The sequence below is a fragment of the Euprymna scolopes genome, chromosome 6 (genome assembly GCF_053919585.1).
Source record: "Euprymna scolopes isolate OS-2025 chromosome 6, ASM5391958v1, whole genome shotgun sequence".
Classification (NCBI taxonomy): domain Eukaryota; kingdom Metazoa; phylum Mollusca; class Cephalopoda; order Sepiida; family Sepiolidae; genus Euprymna; species Euprymna scolopes.
This window is the reverse complement of record NC_136487.1, coordinates 61,241,956-61,262,006: the sequence shown is the minus strand read 5'-3', so window position 1 is coordinate 61,262,006 and position 20,051 is coordinate 61,241,956. Positions and strand designations below refer to the sequence as shown.

The 20,051-nt window shown below is 38.3% G+C and overlaps 1 pseudogene; it reads left to right on the top strand.

The window, feature by feature from the left end:
* The first annotated feature begins 12,532 nt into the window (after positions 1–12,532).
* LOC145278546 (U2 spliceosomal RNA) lies at positions 12,533–12,744 on the top strand (annotated as a pseudogene).
* Positions 12,745–20,051: the final 7,307 nt, after the last annotated feature.

Below are 20,051 nucleotides of genomic sequence, written 5' to 3'. Positions count from 1 at the left end.
ATTCAAAAGGAATTGAATAATATTTAACAATTGTACTTACTATTTATTTATATATATCGAAAGATTTTTATTTTTTATAAAAAATAAAATTTTATTAACAAAAACGAAATAATTCAATTTAGTATACCTTTTTGGTATTCTTTTACATAAGTCCATAGTCTTCTTCTCTTTCATATTATCTTCTGGATGTATCATCATCTCTCACATTAGCGGCTACTGAGAGGTAGGTACAGTGGCTTGTGAACATAAAAAATAAACAACACAAGAGAAAATTTAGAAAACAAACTTAGTGCCGATGAAGTTGCAGAAGACGTTTTTGATATCGCTTAGGTTTTTGGAGCATTTCTCACACAGAAAGCTGTTGAGATGCTTGAAAAAGTGGTAGTCAGTGTGTGAGAGGTCTGGAGAATATGACTGATGAGGCAAAGTTTTGTAGCCTAATTAATTCAACTTCTACAGGGTTGGTTTAGCAATGTGCGGTCGGACATGGAGAAGAATTGGGCTTTTTCTGTTGACTAATGCTGGGTGTTGTTATCAAAGTTTCTGATGCATTTCATCCATTTGTTGACAGTACTTCTCTGCCGTAATGGTTTTGCCTGCATTCAAAAAACTAATGAATGAGACCGGTCGTAGACTAGGTGTATCAGAATTTTTGTAGGAATTTTTGACACCCCTAATACGAAACTGCGAATAAAATATAAAAATCTCGTAATTTCTCTGTTAAAAGTAGGTTATTTATTCTCTTTATGGATTATACTTCCAAAATAAGCTATTAAAGTTGTTTTAAAAGTAATAGAAATATTTTTTTTTTAAAAACAGTAATGAATTTTCCGAACTCAATATTTTTCAATTTTTAAACTTTAAAAATCTATCAAAATTTTTCTATTGATTCTATTTTTACGATATTTTCAGGGTCAATGTGAAATTTTATGGTCTTTCCAATAAACCGAATATAATATTTTAGACAAACGTTTCTTTTTAAATTCAGCCCCTCCCCATTTTCAAGTTTCTATTAAAAAGTAAATAATTAATTTACTCATAAATTGAAGAGAAAAGGTCAATAAATAATATATTCAAATTTAAAACAAAAAAAAACGTAGTGTTTTTTAGAATTTTACCTGTAAAGTTTGATGTTTAAAACCTTTTTTTTTAAACCACGTTATTTGTTTTTTCTTTTAATGGAACCTTGGTCCTTGCTCCTTTAATTGAAAAAAAAATTAGGGCTTGAATTACATTTTTCGAGGAGTTATAAGCTTGGAAAGACAGGGGGTCGAATAATTTACGCCTCCCATTTTGAAATGTACCAAAGTCTTATATATCACAAATTGAAGAGAAAATGTCAATAAATAATATATTCAAATTTAAAACAAAAAAAGAACTGTTTTTTAGAAATTTACCTGTAAAGTCCGAAGTTTAAAACCTTTTTTAAAAAAAAAAGCATGTTTTTTTTTTGTTTTTTTTTTAAATGAAACCTTGGTCCTTGCTCCTTTAATTGAAAAAAAAAATCAGGGCTTGAATTACATTTTTCGAGGAGTTATAAGCTTGGAAAGATGGGGTGGAATTATTAACTATTTTCAGAAAATTTCTGATACACCTAGTCGTAGACCACTAAGCAGTTAGCATGACCTTCTTCTAGTGCACCTTTGGCTTTGGGAAGTGTCATGGAGCTTCAATGTCTAACCACTGAGCTGAGCGTCGCCGATTATCATAAAGAACCCACTTCTTATTGTAAGTCACAACCTAGTCGAGAAACAGGTTGTTCTAATTGCATAACAGAAGGGAAGATAATACTTTATAATGGTATTTCTTTTGGTTGTCGTTCAATTCGTGAGGCACCCATTTATCAAGTTTTTTGTTGTCTTTCCAATCTGTCTCAAGCGCTTGGAAAACATATATATTACATCTGATTCAGAAGCAAGTTCTTGAACAGTTGTGTGTGGATTGGCTTCGACTATGGTTCTTAATTGATCGTTGTCACTATGTCATGATGGCCAACCATTTTACTCATCTTCAAAACTCTTGTTGCCACAATGAAATTTCTTTAACCACTATTGTGCTGTGTGTTCAGTAGTGGTTACTGGGCCAAATGCTTTGTTGATATCGTAAGCTGTTTCAGCAGCTTTTTGGCCTAGCTTGAATTGAAATAAAAAGATTGTTCAAATTTGCTTTTTTCCATCTTGTATTCAACATTCTGAAAAGAAGAAAATTGTTTTTAAACGATTAGATAGAGTGAAAAGAAAAGGAAGATATATAAAGTAAAGATATAATGAAAACCTATTTGAAAATACATCATTTGAAATCAAAGTTTAAAATTCTGCAGGAACTTTCTTCTCAACCTAATAATTATCCTTTCATTTTTGCAAATGAAACTAGGTACTCAATATGGTTGGCCAGATCTGTAGTTAGAAGCAAATGCTGGGCTGCGAACTGAAAATTTTGCTTCGTTCGAGTTTGGATGTTGCCTTTGTTGCTGTGGCCATAAAGCATGGTACAAAGTTTTCGTCCTATTGGTGTCTCTGCGGGTGACAAACCATTCTTCACTGCATCATTAAAATATATGCAAGCATATTTTACGACAGGGTAACACCAGGCGGCCTGATAATGTATTACAATTTTAAAAATTAATATTTATCATTTAAATTATTGAACCTGGGCGGTTTTGGTAATTTATTCTTTCTTTTGTTATTAAATCCCTTTAATTAATTATTAAGTAATTAATTATTAATTAATATTGACAAAACTATTGCATATATATATATATATATATATATATATATATATATATATGAAAATAGGACCAAAAATTTCAATTGAATAACACCAAACATTTTTTTTTTATTTTTTTAATTCAACTTTCACCTCAAACAAGGCACAGTGCCACTTTGAAGTACTATCGGGGACATAAGTTGCAGGGGTATTATGAAGGGATAGGATTACACTTGAACTTCTGCATGTCAGTACAGTTGGGAAAGCAGAATCCCGGAAGGGAGTTCCAAAGTCTAACAGTTCTGGGGAAGAAACTATTGGAGTAGAAGGCTTTCTGTTACACCTAAGAATCTCTACAATGAAGGGGTAGGATTTAGTTGCTTGTCGGGTTTGTTGGGGGTTGTTCACGTCGAGGAGGTACAAGTGCTTGTAGTTCGTCAGAGCATTCACCATTAAAGTACTTGTAGAATAGGTAGAGAGATGCAACATTTCATTGATGGGACAGAGGCTAAAGCCTAGACAACAGTTCAGGACCTATCAGGTTGGCGTCTCTCTTTTGAACCCTGTCAAGGAGTGAGAGACAAGCAGCAGATGCACTAGCCCAAATGTGACAACAGTTCTCCATACATGGGTGAATGGTGGCCTTATAGAGGTACAGGATACTTTCAGGCGTAAGTAGTTTTCTAGCACGGTAGAGAGAGCCCACCTTCTTCACAGCAGCCTTGGCAATGCTCTCAATGTATCTATTCCAGTTCATGCTCCTTGTAAACGTTAGACCGAGGAGTTTAAAGGAAGTACTTTCGGGTAATGTGTTCTTGGCCATTGCTATTGGCGGTAGAAACGGTTTCTTGTAATTATTGAAAGAAACAAGTTTAGTCTTAGCAGCATTGAATGTGACCATCCATTTTTCTCCCCATTCCACTACAGATTGGAGATCATCCTGTAGTGTTTTGCCATTTCCTTAGATATGTGTTCATTTGTTTTCCCTTCGTGGCTGTTATAGAGAGTGATGTCATCAGCAAATAGACCCATCTCAGAAACAATTTTATCAGGGAGGTCATTTATGAATATCAAGAATAATAAAGGTCCAAGGATAGACCCTTGAGGTACTCCCGCATTTATATCATTATTTAGATATACAACCATCAAGGACAATCTGGATTTTTTATGACCTTGACCTTCACCGAGGTGCACGACTTGACACACAAAAAAAACAGCCTCTTAATCACCTGCTAACGCACGCGTCACTGTAACGTCCAATGACAACAACAACAACCTTCTCACTCGACCTGCCTTTTATACCACTATCTCAATCCCTTCTCTTGCGCATGCAGATTCCTGACAACCTCGAGACTTCCGCTTATAAAAACCCAAGTTTTGTTGTCGTGCATGCCTATACAAGGCACAAACACGTGGGCGTTTGTTTTGTTGGTAAGTACTACACTCCCCCTGATCTGATGATCACATAGAGTGCACTCCGGAGGTGGCCTCTTAGTTCGTCGGCTTCTGCGAAGGGTGGTATTTACAATCTCGGATTCAGGTTCTGGTTCTGGTTCTGGGTGTGGTTCTGGTTCTGGTTCTGATCCTGCCTGATCAGACAAACTACAACTACCACTCTCTTGCTCGGTGACCTCACTCATCAGCAGCTCATCATCTGATGATTCATCGCTCTCTGTAGATGTGGGATGTACTTCACTAGCTGGGCGAAGATCGTGCACATGGCGTGGGGTTCCATCAACAAGGACCGACTGCTGGCTGACCACTCCAGATATTCGTCCTCGCTTGAACTTGGTGGTGCACCGGTTTCCAGGGGGTCTAACCCAAACTGGATCCCCTACCTTGTATTTGTCATGACGATTGGTTGGACAGTGTCAATGCCCTTTATCCTAAAACCGTATTTGTGTATGGCATTGGCCGGTGCTGTTGTTAGTGTCTTCCCATCCTTTGGTGTGATGTTATACCAATACGTGGCCTCCGTAATAGTGCATTGCTTTCTGGCAGCAATTCTCTTGATGCTGCGATGGCTCCTCTCAGCAATGCCATTCCCTGATGGTACATGAGCACATCGCAGTCGTAGTCGGACACCCCACTCATTCAACAACTGCCGAACTTGGTGGCTACAAAAAGCAGCATCGTTGTCCGTCAATATCTCTTCCGGCGCACCTCACTCAGAAAAGATAGATGACAGTTAGCAGACAACATTCGCTGAGTCCTGCCTGGTCATTTGCCACCACACCGCAAAACGAGTGGGTCCACAGTCGATAAGGGTTAGAAAGGGCTTACCATTGTAATGGGTAATATCCATCGCTAATCGTTGCCACACATGCTCAACTTCCAATCGTCCCTTCTGCCATTGCTCAGGTGCAGGATCGATAGACTGGCATGCCTCACAGTGCTTGATGATCTGCCTGACATCCGCCCTTGTCACTGCCGGGTCCACACGCCTCGCAGAATACAAAGTTCTTTTGATACCTGGATGTCCACTCTGCACATGAATTCTTTGTATTTGGCATGAGCTAATCGCGCCAACTGTGCAAGATCGAGCAGCGAACTCCACGCCTGTCTTCACAGCTTCATACCATTTGTGAGGCACACGGGTTAGTTGATCTGCACGATTACAGTGTGATGCCACGAGCGTTACACTCACCGACAGGTCATACTCTGATACCAGACTCTTCAGAGTGTTTCGCCTCCGCCGGATTAACATCTCACTGGCTGCCTTAGTGCGGATTCTCGTTCGTCCCGAAAGAGTGTCAGACACCCAGTGGTAGATGCAGAGAGAATCCGTGTACAAGTGTAACTTCTTTGACTGCCATTGCAGTGCCAGATTTAAACCCTTCACAACAGCATTCAGTTCCGCCAGGTTGATGTGTTGAGCATCATTCACGGGTTGCAGCCAGCACGCGTCTTCAATTACATTTCCACGTTGCTCCAATAACACTCCCAATGCGAAAGAACTAGCGTCAACCCACACATTTACAGTGTCTCCATCGACACACCATTCTCCACGGGCAGGGTCCTCCTTGTTAACTCTCTCTAGGGTTTCTGTCGTCATCAGAGTTAGAAGAGCATCATCAGATACATCATCCCAACCTGTAGTTACTAAACTTGCCCTGCGTTTGATGTCGCCCACAGCTGCTCGGAGCCAGCCACACGCTGGTAAGTGACCAATAAGTTTCCCACACAAGGAAAAAATAGTCCGCCACGTAATAACATCAGGGATGTTTGGAATCTCACTGCCATGCCTCCATCGTAAGGTACCGTCTTTCCCGCAAACGTCCAATCCTAATACCCGTGCTCCATCCCTCAGACGTTCGGGATCCTTGCACTCCAACCCGAATTGAGCTAACTTTTCTCTGACGTGTGACGCAGATTGTACATCTTCATTGATGTACACATCGTCAATATAGGCCGATGTTGCATCCTCAGTGGTCTTTTCCTGGGACAACACTGCATTTACGATGGTCTTCATGATTTGTGGTGCCACATTCAGCCCAAAGCCAAGTCGAGTAAGGCAGTATCTCTGACCCCGGAACCACACTGTCTGGAACGGCCACAATGTCTCATCCACTCGCACCTGCAAATAAGCCTTCCGCAAGACACATTGGAGCCCTTCTGGCGCCATTCTCTCAGCTTGCTGGCGCACACGTCAGCATCGGCAGTGTACGTCTCAATGTATCTATTGAGTTCACGATAGTCCAGCACCGGACGAACTTTTGATTTGTTATGCTGGACTACCGCCATTAAGGGAATCAGACCCTTGGGTGGTCCCAGTTTGTTGGGGTAGGGGATCAGCCATCCATTCTGGATCCATGCCTCAAGTTCCTTCTCGTATTCATTACGGGCCTTGTCGGGTATCGAGTACTCTGCAATGCTATTCTTGAGTTCGGTTGGCGCCCTTCCTTCTGTCCACTTCCACGATGCAGTCCATGCTTTTTGGTGAGGGTCGTAGTCCACCTTAAAATCAGGCCAATCAATGTGGACTGCAGCACACACTGGGGTTTCCAAAAATCGCACAGTCCCATCTCTTCCGATAACCACTCCCCCCAGTGCCTTAATAGCATCATATCCCAACAGTACATCGAATCCCAGCAAATCCCCTCGCATCACCAGCACATCAATGTTTGTGGCCACACCAGAGTCTGTGTGGACTTTGACAGTTCCGGCTCCACAGCAAGCTTGCGTATTGCCACCTATTGTGGTTACTTTGATGTTCTGCTTTGTCCAGTTTCGACACAACTTGGCACTCATGATGGTGTGTGAGCACCCGGAGTCGAGAAGAGCTGAACAAGGCACTTGGTCCACGTACACATTTATTGTCGGTTGCGCCTCAATTAAATCTTGTCCGGGGAACAGGGCGGTGCTGACGTCCTGCCCCCTGATGCATTTCCCGCACAATTTTGGGATAAATGTCCATAGCTATCACATTGGAAACAGCGCGGGCGCCCCCACCCCTTGTTAGTACAATTTCTTGCGAAATGGCCTCGCTGGACACAGCAGAAACATCTCCCATTAGTCGTGGGTCTCAAACTGGGACTCTTTTCAGCATTAGTCTTGGCTGCCTGCGCCATCATTACAACCGGTTCCCTCAGGTCCTCCTCATCTCTGATAATGGCTCGAGCGCGTTCTAACAAATGTTCCATGGGCGTTACAGATACGCTGGTGGAAGCCCTCAACAGTTGCTTAACATGGGTGGGAAGGCCAGCCACAAACACAAACACCAGTGTTTGCTCTGACACTCCATTGCCAAATAGAACTGCAAGTTTCTTCAGCTCCGCGAAGAAGACGTCCACGGTTTCTCCTGGCATGAGCTTCCTAGAGGCAAATGTTTCGTAGGCCGTGCAGGGATCCATGGCAAATGCCTTGTATAAAGCATTTTTTATACAGGTAACATCAGCCTTCTCCATGGCACTAAGTTGCTGATATACACTTAGGGCGCCTCCAGCCAATCTCAGGGGAATCACAGTATGCACTCCCTTTACTTCACAGAGGTTGCAGGTCAGCTCAACCCTTTCGACCCAGTCGACAACAGAAGTGGATCCGTCGAATTCGGGTATCAGTTTTAAATCAAACTTTGCCCCAGCCATAGTTGTCCAGGAAAAGAGACAAAACGAAATCGCGGAAATAGCTTATGACCTTCACCTTCACCGAGGTGCACGACTTATATGATCTTCACCGAGGTGCGCGACTTGACACACAAAAAAAACAGCCTCTTAATCACCTGCTAACGTACGCGTCACTGTAACGTCCAATGACAACAACAACAACCTTCTCACTCGACCTGCCTTTTATATCACTATCTCAATCCCTTCTCTTGTGCATGCAGATTCCTGACAACCTCGAGACTTCCGCTTATAAAAACCCAAGTTTTGTTGTCGCGCATGCCTATACAAGGCACAAACACGTGGGCGTTTGTTTTGTTGGTAAGTACTACATTTCTCTCTTACTTAAGAAGGATTTAATTACTTAATACTACTTATTACTAATTACTTAATTAATTCTTCCAGTGATACCATATAATCTAATATTTCTAATAAAGCCTTAGATATATTGAAGGCTACCACTCTACCCTCCCCTATTTTGTCCAGTAAACGGTATATACGTTCAAAGATTACAGTTAAGATATCTGCTGTGGAACGGGCTTGCCTAAATCCATAGTTTGTTGGTCAGGAGTTTAGCAGCTGTAAGATGATGGACAAGTGCTTGATTAATTAAGGACTCAAATATTTTGACGAAAAGCAGGAGAAGGCTAATGGGGCAATAATTTAATGGGTCAGTTCTTTCGCCAGAATTCTTGAAAACTGATACCACAGAAGCTGTTTTCCAGCAGTCAGGAAAGCAAGATTCGTTAAGGCATTTGTTATAAAGTTTGGAGAGAACTGGAACAACCTCAGCAGAGCATTTTGTTAATAGTACAGCCAGGATGAGATCTGGTCCAGATGCTTTTGAGGTGTTTAGGTTTTTTATGATACCATGTACCTGAGAAAGGGTGATTTGCAGATCATCTAGTGTGGCGTTTGTCTGCAAAGGAAAATCAGGGAGGGAGTGGTGTGCCAGGTCCAATGTGAAGTTTGAGGCAAACCGACTGGCAAGCAGATTAGCCTTATCGGTTGCCGTGCAGACAACCTCATGATTGTTTGATAGTGTAGGAATCGTTGACTGCCCATTATTTACTACACTGTTGTAGATTTTCCAAAAATCCCGGGTTCCTAATTTCTGTGCTTCGATGCATTTTCTGGTGGTTTCTGTCTTAGCTGTCATTATTTCTCTTACAATTACTTCTATTGTGGCACAATGACGTAGCCTCTTTTGAGGGAGCTGGGGGGCTTCTACATAAATGAACCTTATGCCTAACTTTATCTGCACTTGTGCGGTGCAATTGTGTAAAACAGGTGTTTTAGATTTTGAAAATGTTCTGCGACGACTCAAACCAAGAATGACAGTTTGTGTATAATATTGAATCAAGGCAAAACGATATAAGACCTTAGAATTTGAAAGGAGAACTCGTCAATGAGGCATTCGAAAACAAAACAATGTTTAACCTGTATGAATATACCTTCTCTCTTTTTATGTCCCTCTCTCATTCACTCCCTTTCTCTCTCTCTTCATTGAAGGGGAGAATTGAAATATGAGTGTATTGTTTTAAACAGTTGAAGCTTGCACTCCATACGCAGGGGATATAGTAGTTTTGTGTGCATGCAATGGGTCGACTAAATATGCTTCCTACTTGTTAAATGTTAAATAAATTATATATTTTTTATAAAAATGTCTTTGTTCGCTATTTTTGTACAAGTGTTCGATTTCAGCCTGTAACGACGCAATGAACATACAAGATGCGACCCATGCCAGACAGTTATAGCCGACGACATATCGACCCGTTGTTGTTGATGTTTCCAACATGTGCTTATCGTTGGATATCGAGTTTATTCCCCGGGGAGCTGGTTGCGTTCCCAAGACGTTCATCAACCAAGTAACCCTCCCAGGGAGGCGATAGTACTATACTATATTACTAGCTTCTATATACTTTTATCTGTTTGAATTGGACTTATACCGGTTGAATCTGCAGTATACATTTGAACAATGGCAGCTGCACAAGTAGAAGTAAACCATTGGGGAGAGTGGGTTGTGCTATAGAATTTCCATGTGGGAGCATATGCTTCCATTACAGTTTTGAACCACTCAGTGGTCTCATTTGTGCACTGTTCAGCTGGAACAGAAAAGATATTTCCCTATGGGGCATCTCTGATGAGATCCCTGATGGCTTCCCAGTCAGCCTTTTTGTAATACCTCGTTTTGAGCAGTGAGGCTTCTGTTTTGGGTTGAGAATTTAGGGTGATTTCTACCATTATCACAGCGTGATCAGCATTCCTGAGTGGGCTGTGGGCATTCGTTATACAATCATCGGGAACTGTGGTCAGAAATAGATCTAGAAGTGAGGCATGTTGATCGTGCTGGTCCGGAAAACCTGTCGAAAATGTAACTGTCTGTGATAGGGAATGAGATATAGAGAAGCTATGTGTCGTGTTACCAGCTACGTTTGAAGTCACCAAATACATGTACTTGTGCGACTATTACAAAGTGTTTTGTTTTTTTTACATGGGGGTCACCACTAATCAAGGCCCGAAGGCCACTCAGGGATAAGGGTTATTGCGTGTACAGTAATCAGTGAGCTAGTATTGTAGTAATCATTAGTATTGGGGGTTTTGATAGAGTGTCTTACTTAAGGGGGCGGTTTGTCAGGAGTTTGTTTATGTTGGACTTGAAGATGTCCAAGTTGTAGTCAGGTGGGAAACAGGCAAGTGGCAGAGAGTTCCACTGGCATGCAGTTCTAAGAAAGAAGCTTTGCTCATGGAATCTACATTTGGATTTAGGCACAGATAGAGAGTGGGGAAAATTAGTGACAGTAGTTTCAGCCAGACAGTTGTTTCTTGGCGAGGAGGGACGAGAGATTGGAGCTCAGACGAGCACCTGCCATGGAAATAACGATAGAACAAAGACAGGCTCACAACGTCTCTTCTGTTGCAGGGAAGAGAAAAGTGCATCCCCCACTAAACCATGAAGTCTATTTTGCACTGTCAAGGCAGGATAGGCTGTTTTTAGCAGCTCCAGATGTAGCAGTAGTACTCCATCCTTGGTCGTACTTGGCTTTTATACAGATAGAGAATTGCATCAGTAGTGAGATATCTTCTGGAGCGGTAGAAGGATCCCACCATTTTCCCAGCGTTCCTGGCAACAGACCTGATGTATGTGTTCCATTTCAGATCAGAAGTAAAGGTCAAACCCAGAAGCTTGTCAAAACATAGAGCCTCCCCAAGACGAGAGCCATCGATTTCAATTGATGCTAGATGGGGATCAGAGCGTTGATGATGTAAAGATGGAAGCTTGGTTTTGGATGCATTAAAAGTGACCAGCCACCTCTTCCCCCATTATACCAGGTGCTCAAGTCAAGATCAGAGGAGAGAGAATTAGAGAGAACTTTGTCATTTACGGCCTTTGATGTGTTGCCATAGATGGTTATGTCATCAGTATAGATGTCAACGAATGATTTAAGTATGTGTTTTGGGAGATCATTGATGTAGATCAGGAAGAGAGTTGGGCCCAGGATGGACCCCTGGAGGACTCCAGCATTAATACTGTGAGCCTCTGATTTCTGCCCATCAACCACTATCAGAGAGAAATGATTTAATGATTGAGAAAACATTTCCAGTAATACCGTAGCTGGAAATCTTGTGAAGTAGGCCCTTATGCCATACCTTATCAAAGGCCTTCGATATGTCAAGAGCAATTGCCCTGGAAAGGAAACCTTTGTCAAGAGATTCACTAATCCTATGTGATATAACCGTTAGCACATCTGCTGTAGATCTTGCAGAGCAGAAACCATATTGCATGTCACTAAGAAGGTTGTTTCTGTTGAGGTGGTTGACTACTTCTTTATTTAATATGGATTCCAACAACTTACTCATGACACACAGGAGACTTAATGGTCTGTACTGAGAGGGAGATGACTTTTCACCTGAATTCTTAAATACAGGGCATACTAATAAGGTTTTCCAGGGTGTTGGAAAGCACTTCTCCTTAAGGCAACGCTTAAACAGTTTTGTAAGTATGGGGGCAAGTTCTGGTTGGAGCCTTTTCAGCACTATAACTGGAATGCTGTCAGGGCCAGTTGCTTTACTGGAATCAAGGTTCTTGATTAGTTTAGCTTGTATGTTGCATAGCGTCTTGCCTGTTATAGGAGGAAATACAGGGAGTTGATGGTCATTGTCGCATAGGGTAGAATTAGCTGCAAAGTTATTGGCAAATAGTCTGGCCTTGTCTGATGCTGACGAGATGACCTCAGATCCATTGATGATAGTTGGGATATGCCAATTAGGCACACAACTGTTTTTTCTCCTCTGTACTATCTAATATATATATATATATATATATATATAGCGTGTGTGTTATTTTGTGTGTCACACTTACATCTTTTTTCTTCTGAGTGACTGTCGTTTAAGTTTCATTGTTATGATCTTCCGTTTCTTGTAATAAATAATTTTACCAAGAATTTTTTATAAGTTTTGGTTTTAATTATAGCTGATCGCACTCAAGTCATCTATTTTTTTTATGAATAATTTTACCAAGAATTCTTCGTAAGTTTTGGTTTCGATTCAGGCTGATGCACTGAAGTTATATGGATATATGTTTTTATTTTTTAAAACACAGCTTTATAATACATAAGAATCGATGAAAAAATTGACTATATACGAAATCTGCGTGAATTAAAATATGATAGTTAATCATATTTTATGACCAGGTGTCCCCGCTAGTTTGGATAAAGAATTTTGTAGTTTTTTGGCCTTTTGGCCAAGATCAAAGTGTAGTATCTGTTCTTCAGATGCTGCACTTGGGATGGTTTGTGCCAGTCAATGGAGGGGAAGCCCTCTATACTGGGACAATTATTATCTTTGGTAACCAGAGTGACCCCTTTTAGGGGAGCTGATTTTTACCTCACATTAAAAACGGCCTTGTGCCTAATTTGCTCAGTGGGGGAGCAAATAAATACCATCTGTTCTTCAGATGTGGTACTTCCATTTCTCGTTCTCTTTCAGTGGAGGAGAAATCCTTCACGACTGAGAATTTTTATTTTTGTACCTTTTCTCCACGTTAAAAAACGACCCTGGTGTCTAACTGTCCTGTGGGGAGGCACTGTAAATAGGTACAATAATATCAGGGTGTCTCCATTTACACTGAACATCCACAGAATGCCAACATCAATATATTACATATGAAAGAGTTCGCTGTGGAATTTCCACAGGTCCTGCTAGTATATACAGTATTTCAAAAGACAATGTTGTATTATTGATTTAAATAACAGCAGTCATTTTGATGTTGATATAGAAGTGATAAAAAAATAATAAAAAAAACTTTTGTATTCATTCAATGTTTGTTCCATATAAATAAATGAATAAAAAAACCCAATAAAACATTCAGGAAAGAAAAGGTAAAAAGTTTTTTTAAAAAGTTCACAATTATTATTCATACCTTCTTATTGTTCTCGCACGTACTGCTCCGTGATACTTTCGGATTGAATTTGTCCCGCCTGAAATCAATGCTCCTTATTTATACCTTCAAAATGGATTACCTCCACGCAAGGCTGATGGAAGATAGAAGAGGTTTATTCAATTTTATCTTCATCCCAAATTACTGATCAGTGGGAAGCGGTAACGGAGAACGATCAATGATTACTGTTTAATCATATCTCGTCCACGCATCTCAATTACTCCTGTTCACGCATTGCATGCTTCTGAAGAATTAACTACTTCTCTCTTTCACTTTCTCTTTGAACCATATGACTTTATATCTGCTTTTATCAATTCCCACAGTTTAGTGATCCTAACCTCGAAGTCAGCAAGTTGATTTTTATCAAACTTTCATTTTGTGTTTTTCTCAACTAATCATTTTATATGATACAGGGTGCCTCCCCCCCAAAAAAAAAAACAGAGGACATTCAATTGTTTTTCTGAGCATTTTACAGTCAACGGAGAAAAAATGGCCAAAGACCCTAGTGTTTTGATGTAATGTTTTGAATATAATAAACTAGTTATGACCAAAGTTTTATTTCATTCAGACAAAACACTAAGAAACGGGGCCTAATTAGAGTTGGGGCCAGTTTTTTTTTTGGGTCACCCTGTGCTATTGAGTTTACTTGTTCAATATTTAACTGAACACATGTAAAATGGATATTAAACCAAATATGATGAAAGGCAGGTAAATAAAAATTCCATGATCGGTATTACATAAATTCATATGCTAAAGACTTACTAGTATAATCACAAAAAACACTCTTAATTGTGCATACGCTAACGAAGAATGCAGATTGGGTTGCCCAGGCACTTTTTGTTCAGCCAGAATGCTCTTCCTCTAGAGCGTTGGCTTTTTATATCCCACTTTTTTGATTTTGTGTCTAACTTTCCCCTGCCATGGAAGGGAGATATACAAAAACTCATAGTTGGACGTGTTGATCAGAATTTGTTTTCTGTTGTAATTTTTGCCAATTTACCTTATCCAGTGTTATATAGTTATTATCATTAGTATTAGACGATACCACTTGTGCGCGTATGTTACGTGAGTTCTAATTAGTAAAGATACGAGTCTTAGTGAGAGTTCTTGTCTTATTACATATGATGTTGTATTTTAGAGAGAGAGAGATGTGTATGCAATGACATTTTATAACACAGACATATAATAACAATACAATTTACCTTTTTGTAGAAATCACAAACACAAAGATGAGCTTTATCACAAAACACATGATGAATTTATTTCTTTACGACCGGTCGTGATTTCCTCATTAAGAATTCAAAGTTTCACATTTTAGTTTCTGAAGTGACGTCTCGCTTCAGACGTCCGCCTGTCTCTGAGTTTTCTCACTGCACTGACCGTCTCCCCTGACTGTCTCCCCTGACTGTCTCTCTGACTGTCTCCGCGACCAACTAACTCCCACTTCCTATATTGAGAAATCCATGCATCCCGGCCATGTGAGCAAAATTCACGTGTTTCAACATGCGCGACTTTTGCACGTTTCCGACATTGATTTCCCAATAACCTATTTTTCTTGTGTTGTTTCCACAAAGGAATTTAACCTATATATCTAATTTATTTAACCCATATTTTATTATCTACATTCTTTTAACAATTGAATAGTTTATTTATTATTTATTTCATCCGAATTAACAATTTACTGGACATTCCATTTAAACCTATTGTTCTTTAAAACTTATGTCCAGGGTTCGATTTCTGCTTTCTCTTATTTTCATTTTAACTAATCTCTCTATTTTTATACTTACATGAACAGGGGACAGCCCTTATCATGTAACACCAGTAGTATGGAAACTGGAGAATACGAAAGACGTCCACACAACCAAACATCCAAGATAACTAAATTTTCTTTTGTATTTATTATGCACACTACACCTAACTGTTGTTAGTGATTGGCGAGCGAAACCGCTCATTTGCATAGACAGCAAACAAAATTATTTATTCACATTCAAGTCTTTCCTGGTTTGTGCTGATTTCGTTTGAGATGAGAAATCATAATCAAAGCTCGTAGAAGTAAGTTTATCATTGCGGACAAAACACACAAGGCAACAACATTTCACTGATGAGTGTTATATTTCGTCTATATATTTTAAAGACGCACTTTTGCACAATGCATACATACTGACGATCGTGGTTTTTTGTAATCAACAACAACTTGTTAAATCAACAGAGTGTAGACTTGCAAAATCAACATTTGGTGCAAGTGGGAGATTGACTGCTTCATCAATTTAGAGCTGCAGCTGCACTGGGATAACATTGAGATTGTTTGCATCATCTATTCTGAAAATTATTTGACATGCGATGTCAGTGTCAATCTCATTCTCATAAGCATATAAAAATTCGATATTAATGTGATATTAATGTGATACTAATGTGATACTAATGTGATATTAATGTGATATTAATGTGATACTAATGTGATACTAATGTGATATTGATGTGATATTAATGGTTAAAATAATTCTCATCGAATCATGAACACCAAACGATGCATATCGTAGATCAAGAAATTTATAGTGTTTATCACTGTTAAAACGCAAAGATACTGGTATAGCTTTGGAACCAGATGAAACCCACTTTTGCTTTATGTAAGCAGATGGAAATCTGATCATGCCTTGCTTAGGGGACAACCTGTGAGGATATGTGCCATAGTCTTGGGGGGGGGGGGAATTAAAAAGGAAATTTAAAAAAATTAAAAAGGAAATTAAAAAATTTTTTTTTAATTTTTAAATTAAAATCTTTTTTTTTTTTTAAATTAATTATCTAAAACATTTTTTAAATAAATAAATAAAACATGAGATGTTCATTTCTGGTTAATTAAAAAAACAATTCTGCCACAGAAATTAAGTCTCAGCACGGTGCAAAGAAAACAACAAAAAAAAATGTGTGATTCAGTTGTCCAAAATTCCTCCTATATTTAAAAAGCAAAAAAAAAAAAAAAAAAATCTGTATCATGTATGTACCTGTGACGGAATGAACATATCATATTCCAAAAATCATGTAAACTAGTCAAATAGTTTTAATTATAACTAAGAAAATCAAATTTTATGAGCAAGAGAGGAGTGACTATCTAGCATTACCAGTTTTAAAATCTCAAGGAGCAAGCGAGATAACTCAATAATTCAAACTTACAAGATTTTATTGTAATCTGTAATATCTTTCTGCTAATTGTTTAAAAATAATTTTCTTTATAAAAATTACTTTTATTTTTGATATAGAAGAAATTCTGAACAAAAACCTGTGATTCAAATTTTTATCTCTTTTGTTTATGTATGTACTATGATTCTCTCACTTAGCCTTTCTATAATGGGATTACCTTGGGTTGATTGTAAAAAAGCCAAGTTAGTAAACAAGAATTATAGTCTAGATGGTAATGAGATGCAAGTAAGGGCTGTGAGTAGATGTTACGTTTGGAATACAACTGATTATTTTGATAATTTCAAGTTTGAGGTGAAGATTAAAATATAAACCTTTTAGTGTTTCTATTTTGAGGTTTGCCGAATTGTAATGTTACAAACAATTTTCAGAATTACATCACTAATCAGGAGATGATAAAAAAATAACATCAAAGTGACACTTGCGATCAAAGTGAGCGATTGTTCTACATTTTTTTTCCCACCAGATGCTGAGTTGACTGTGAAGCTGAGAGTGCTAAAAGGATTGAAACGCAGATTCCATAAACAAAGCTTTCTTTTTCAGAAGTGCCCTTCCTGTGAAACACTGTTCTGCTGGCCTGCTTCCCGATTGAATACAACATAGTAGCCTTCAAATCTAATGTAAACAAGTTCTTGTTGAGCCGTCCCTATAAATAAATAAATTCTACCCAATTTACACCGTTAACAATTACTGCACTACCACATTACATTCATTAACCTTTATCCTCGAGTGGCCTTTGGGCCTTGATAAGTGGTGACACCTCAGTAAAAAAAAAAAAAAAAAAAAACTGTTGGTATTCAACAATAAAAAAAAAACCCAAAACTTTGTTTTGATTCATCATTTTTGCTGCAATTATGAAATATTATATTTTACACGATTGAAAAATGTATTTAGGCAATTCCTACTTCAGTTAGTATTTTTTTTTATTTAGTTAATGTTATTAGTATTACTTTTATTGCTATGGTTAGTTCTGTTAGTATCGTTACAAGTATTGCTATCAGAATTATTAAAATTGTTGTTTTAAATTTTTTGTCAGGATTACTATTATCAGGCACATAAATTATTTCAAGTTGAAAAGGAAAACACACTCGAGCCGAATTATTTTGTATTCACCCCCCCCATGACAAAGACATCTGCTCTTCACAAAAGCAGCAGCAGCAGCAGCAGCAGCACAGGTAGTCCTTTTCTTCTTTTTTCTCTAACCAATAACAAAATCACACTTGAATCAGGCGGCATCCAAAAACCAAAAGACGTCTCTTGAGCAAAATACCTGTCTTTTTATTCTGCCACATTGAACTTCCAACAATAGCTAAATGTACATAATCACATTATTCTTGTATCTGAACAGTTCCAGGTTCACACGTCAATGCTTCTCTACGGTAAGCACATGTTAATCGTGGATGCTTATTGCTATGCCTCTTGACACTATTACAGGGTATGTACAGATTTTCAATGTCCACTTTCAAGGCCTTCTCCTGACAAATTCAAGTTTTCAAAACAACATTTGATAGATAAACGATATAAAAAAAAACTTAAATGACAACAGGAAAAGTCATTTTCATTTATATAGAAAACAATGTCTGTCGACAGTCATATTTACATTTCCTGACCCACTTATATTTGGTTAACCAAGCACAATTAAATGTTATTTTCCCCATTGTAGATTGGTCTATGCTGTGTTCATTTTACATTTAAATTTCCGGTATTGTGGATGCAAGAGTTATGTTCCTTTGTTATGAAACTACTCAATGTTGTTATATGGAAAATACCAGGTAGTTTCGTGATAAGGGGACGTAACTCGTGTATCCACAATAATACGATATAATTTCAGAACAATGTAATTCGATTTTAATGGTATTTTATTAATACTTAGAAATTTAATAGTATTTATTTCGATTTTATTTTTAATACTGCAACAAAATTTTTACTGGATATAAAGAATACGATTTTCCAGACATTTTCAATATTTTCAAGAATTTTTCGAGATAATAGAAATAACACGTTTTCAAATCAAAATTCAAGGACTTTTCAAACTTGTGCAAACCCTGTATTACCACAAATACCTTTTGCATTTTTAGGACCTGTAAATAAATGGGGCACAACACATTGAAATCTGTTCATTTTGTCTGTGTACTTTGAGATTGGGTGTTGCAGATTAATATGAACTAGTGGGACCTATGGAAATTCCATAGCAGCATCTTTCAAATGTAATATATTGCTGCTGGGCATTCTGTAGGTGTTTAGCTTGAATGGATACCCCATAATATTATTGTTGCTGTTTTGTTAAAACTAAGTAATCTGGTTAATGTAGTGTCAGAATATATCTGATTATCATGGTTTATCTCTAATATCCTTAGAGGAGTCTATAATATCTGTACATTGTATGAACACCTGGCGCACACAGAAACCCAACAATATCATTATACCATCTTTAGGCAGAACAGATATTACCCTTGGATCCTAGCCAGAAGACCAAGAAGGTATATTTTAGTTTCACGTATGGCCTAAAAGTGACAATTTTTTTAAATTTTATTTTATTTTTACATCATATCTTAAAGGAGGATTGAAGGTAAACATACTACAAACATTAAAGTAGCGTATTTATATACTAATTTAATGTTCGTAGTATGTTATCACTTTCTATCCTCCTTTTTAATAAATAGGATCTCCCGATCAAATAATTTATAATCTGGAACCATGACACATGCATGTACGTACATGCAATACAATAGCATTAATATTTGGATTCTAGGTGTCCAGCAGAAACTTGACACTAGTAAAAAAAAAAAAATTAACATTTTTTTTTTTTTTCTAATGAAATCGCCGTTCATTATGGCACAAAAGCAACTCTCAGACAAAGGCTAATGGTTTATGTAAGGTGAATAATGAGATAAACACTTTGGGGATTCCAGGCCCTGGTTTGTTCTGGGCAGAATTTAATTATTTAAGAGGACGGCTTGACAAGAATTTGTTAACATTAGACTTGAAAACAACCATGGTGTAGTCAACTGAGAAACATCCTCATGGTATTGCGTTCCATAGATGGGTAATTCTTGGAAAGAAGCTGCTCACACAAGTTCTGTTTAGTTACAGGTTAGAGGTGCCTTAAATAAGTTTCCAGATGTTTTTTCCTATGGGCACTTTTATCACTAGTACCCACATGAAATTCTAGTCTCCTTTGAAGCAATCTCCTCCAGCTGCAACGCATATTCCAACAACTTCTGAAAGGCCTCATGGGAGCCCTCTTGTGTGAACATGTCAATGACCCTCGTTACAGTTGATTTCATCTCCTCAATTGTCTCATAAAGACAGCCTCTAAGGTTTTCCTTGGGCTTAGGGAATAATCAAAAGTCACAGGGAACAAAGTCTGGACTGCGGGATCTAAATTGATCAGTTCAACGATTTCCTTGCTCTTATAACATCTTTCTTTCTGATCTTCTCAGCACCTTTGAGACAGACTTTATGCAAATCTGCTGCATCTTCAATTTTTCATGAATAATTGTGTGTACAGTTCCCATACTAACATCAAACTGTGTACTTATTGTCTCTACAGACAAATGACGGTCCTTATCCATGAAATTCTTTATTTGGCCAATCAATTCTGATGT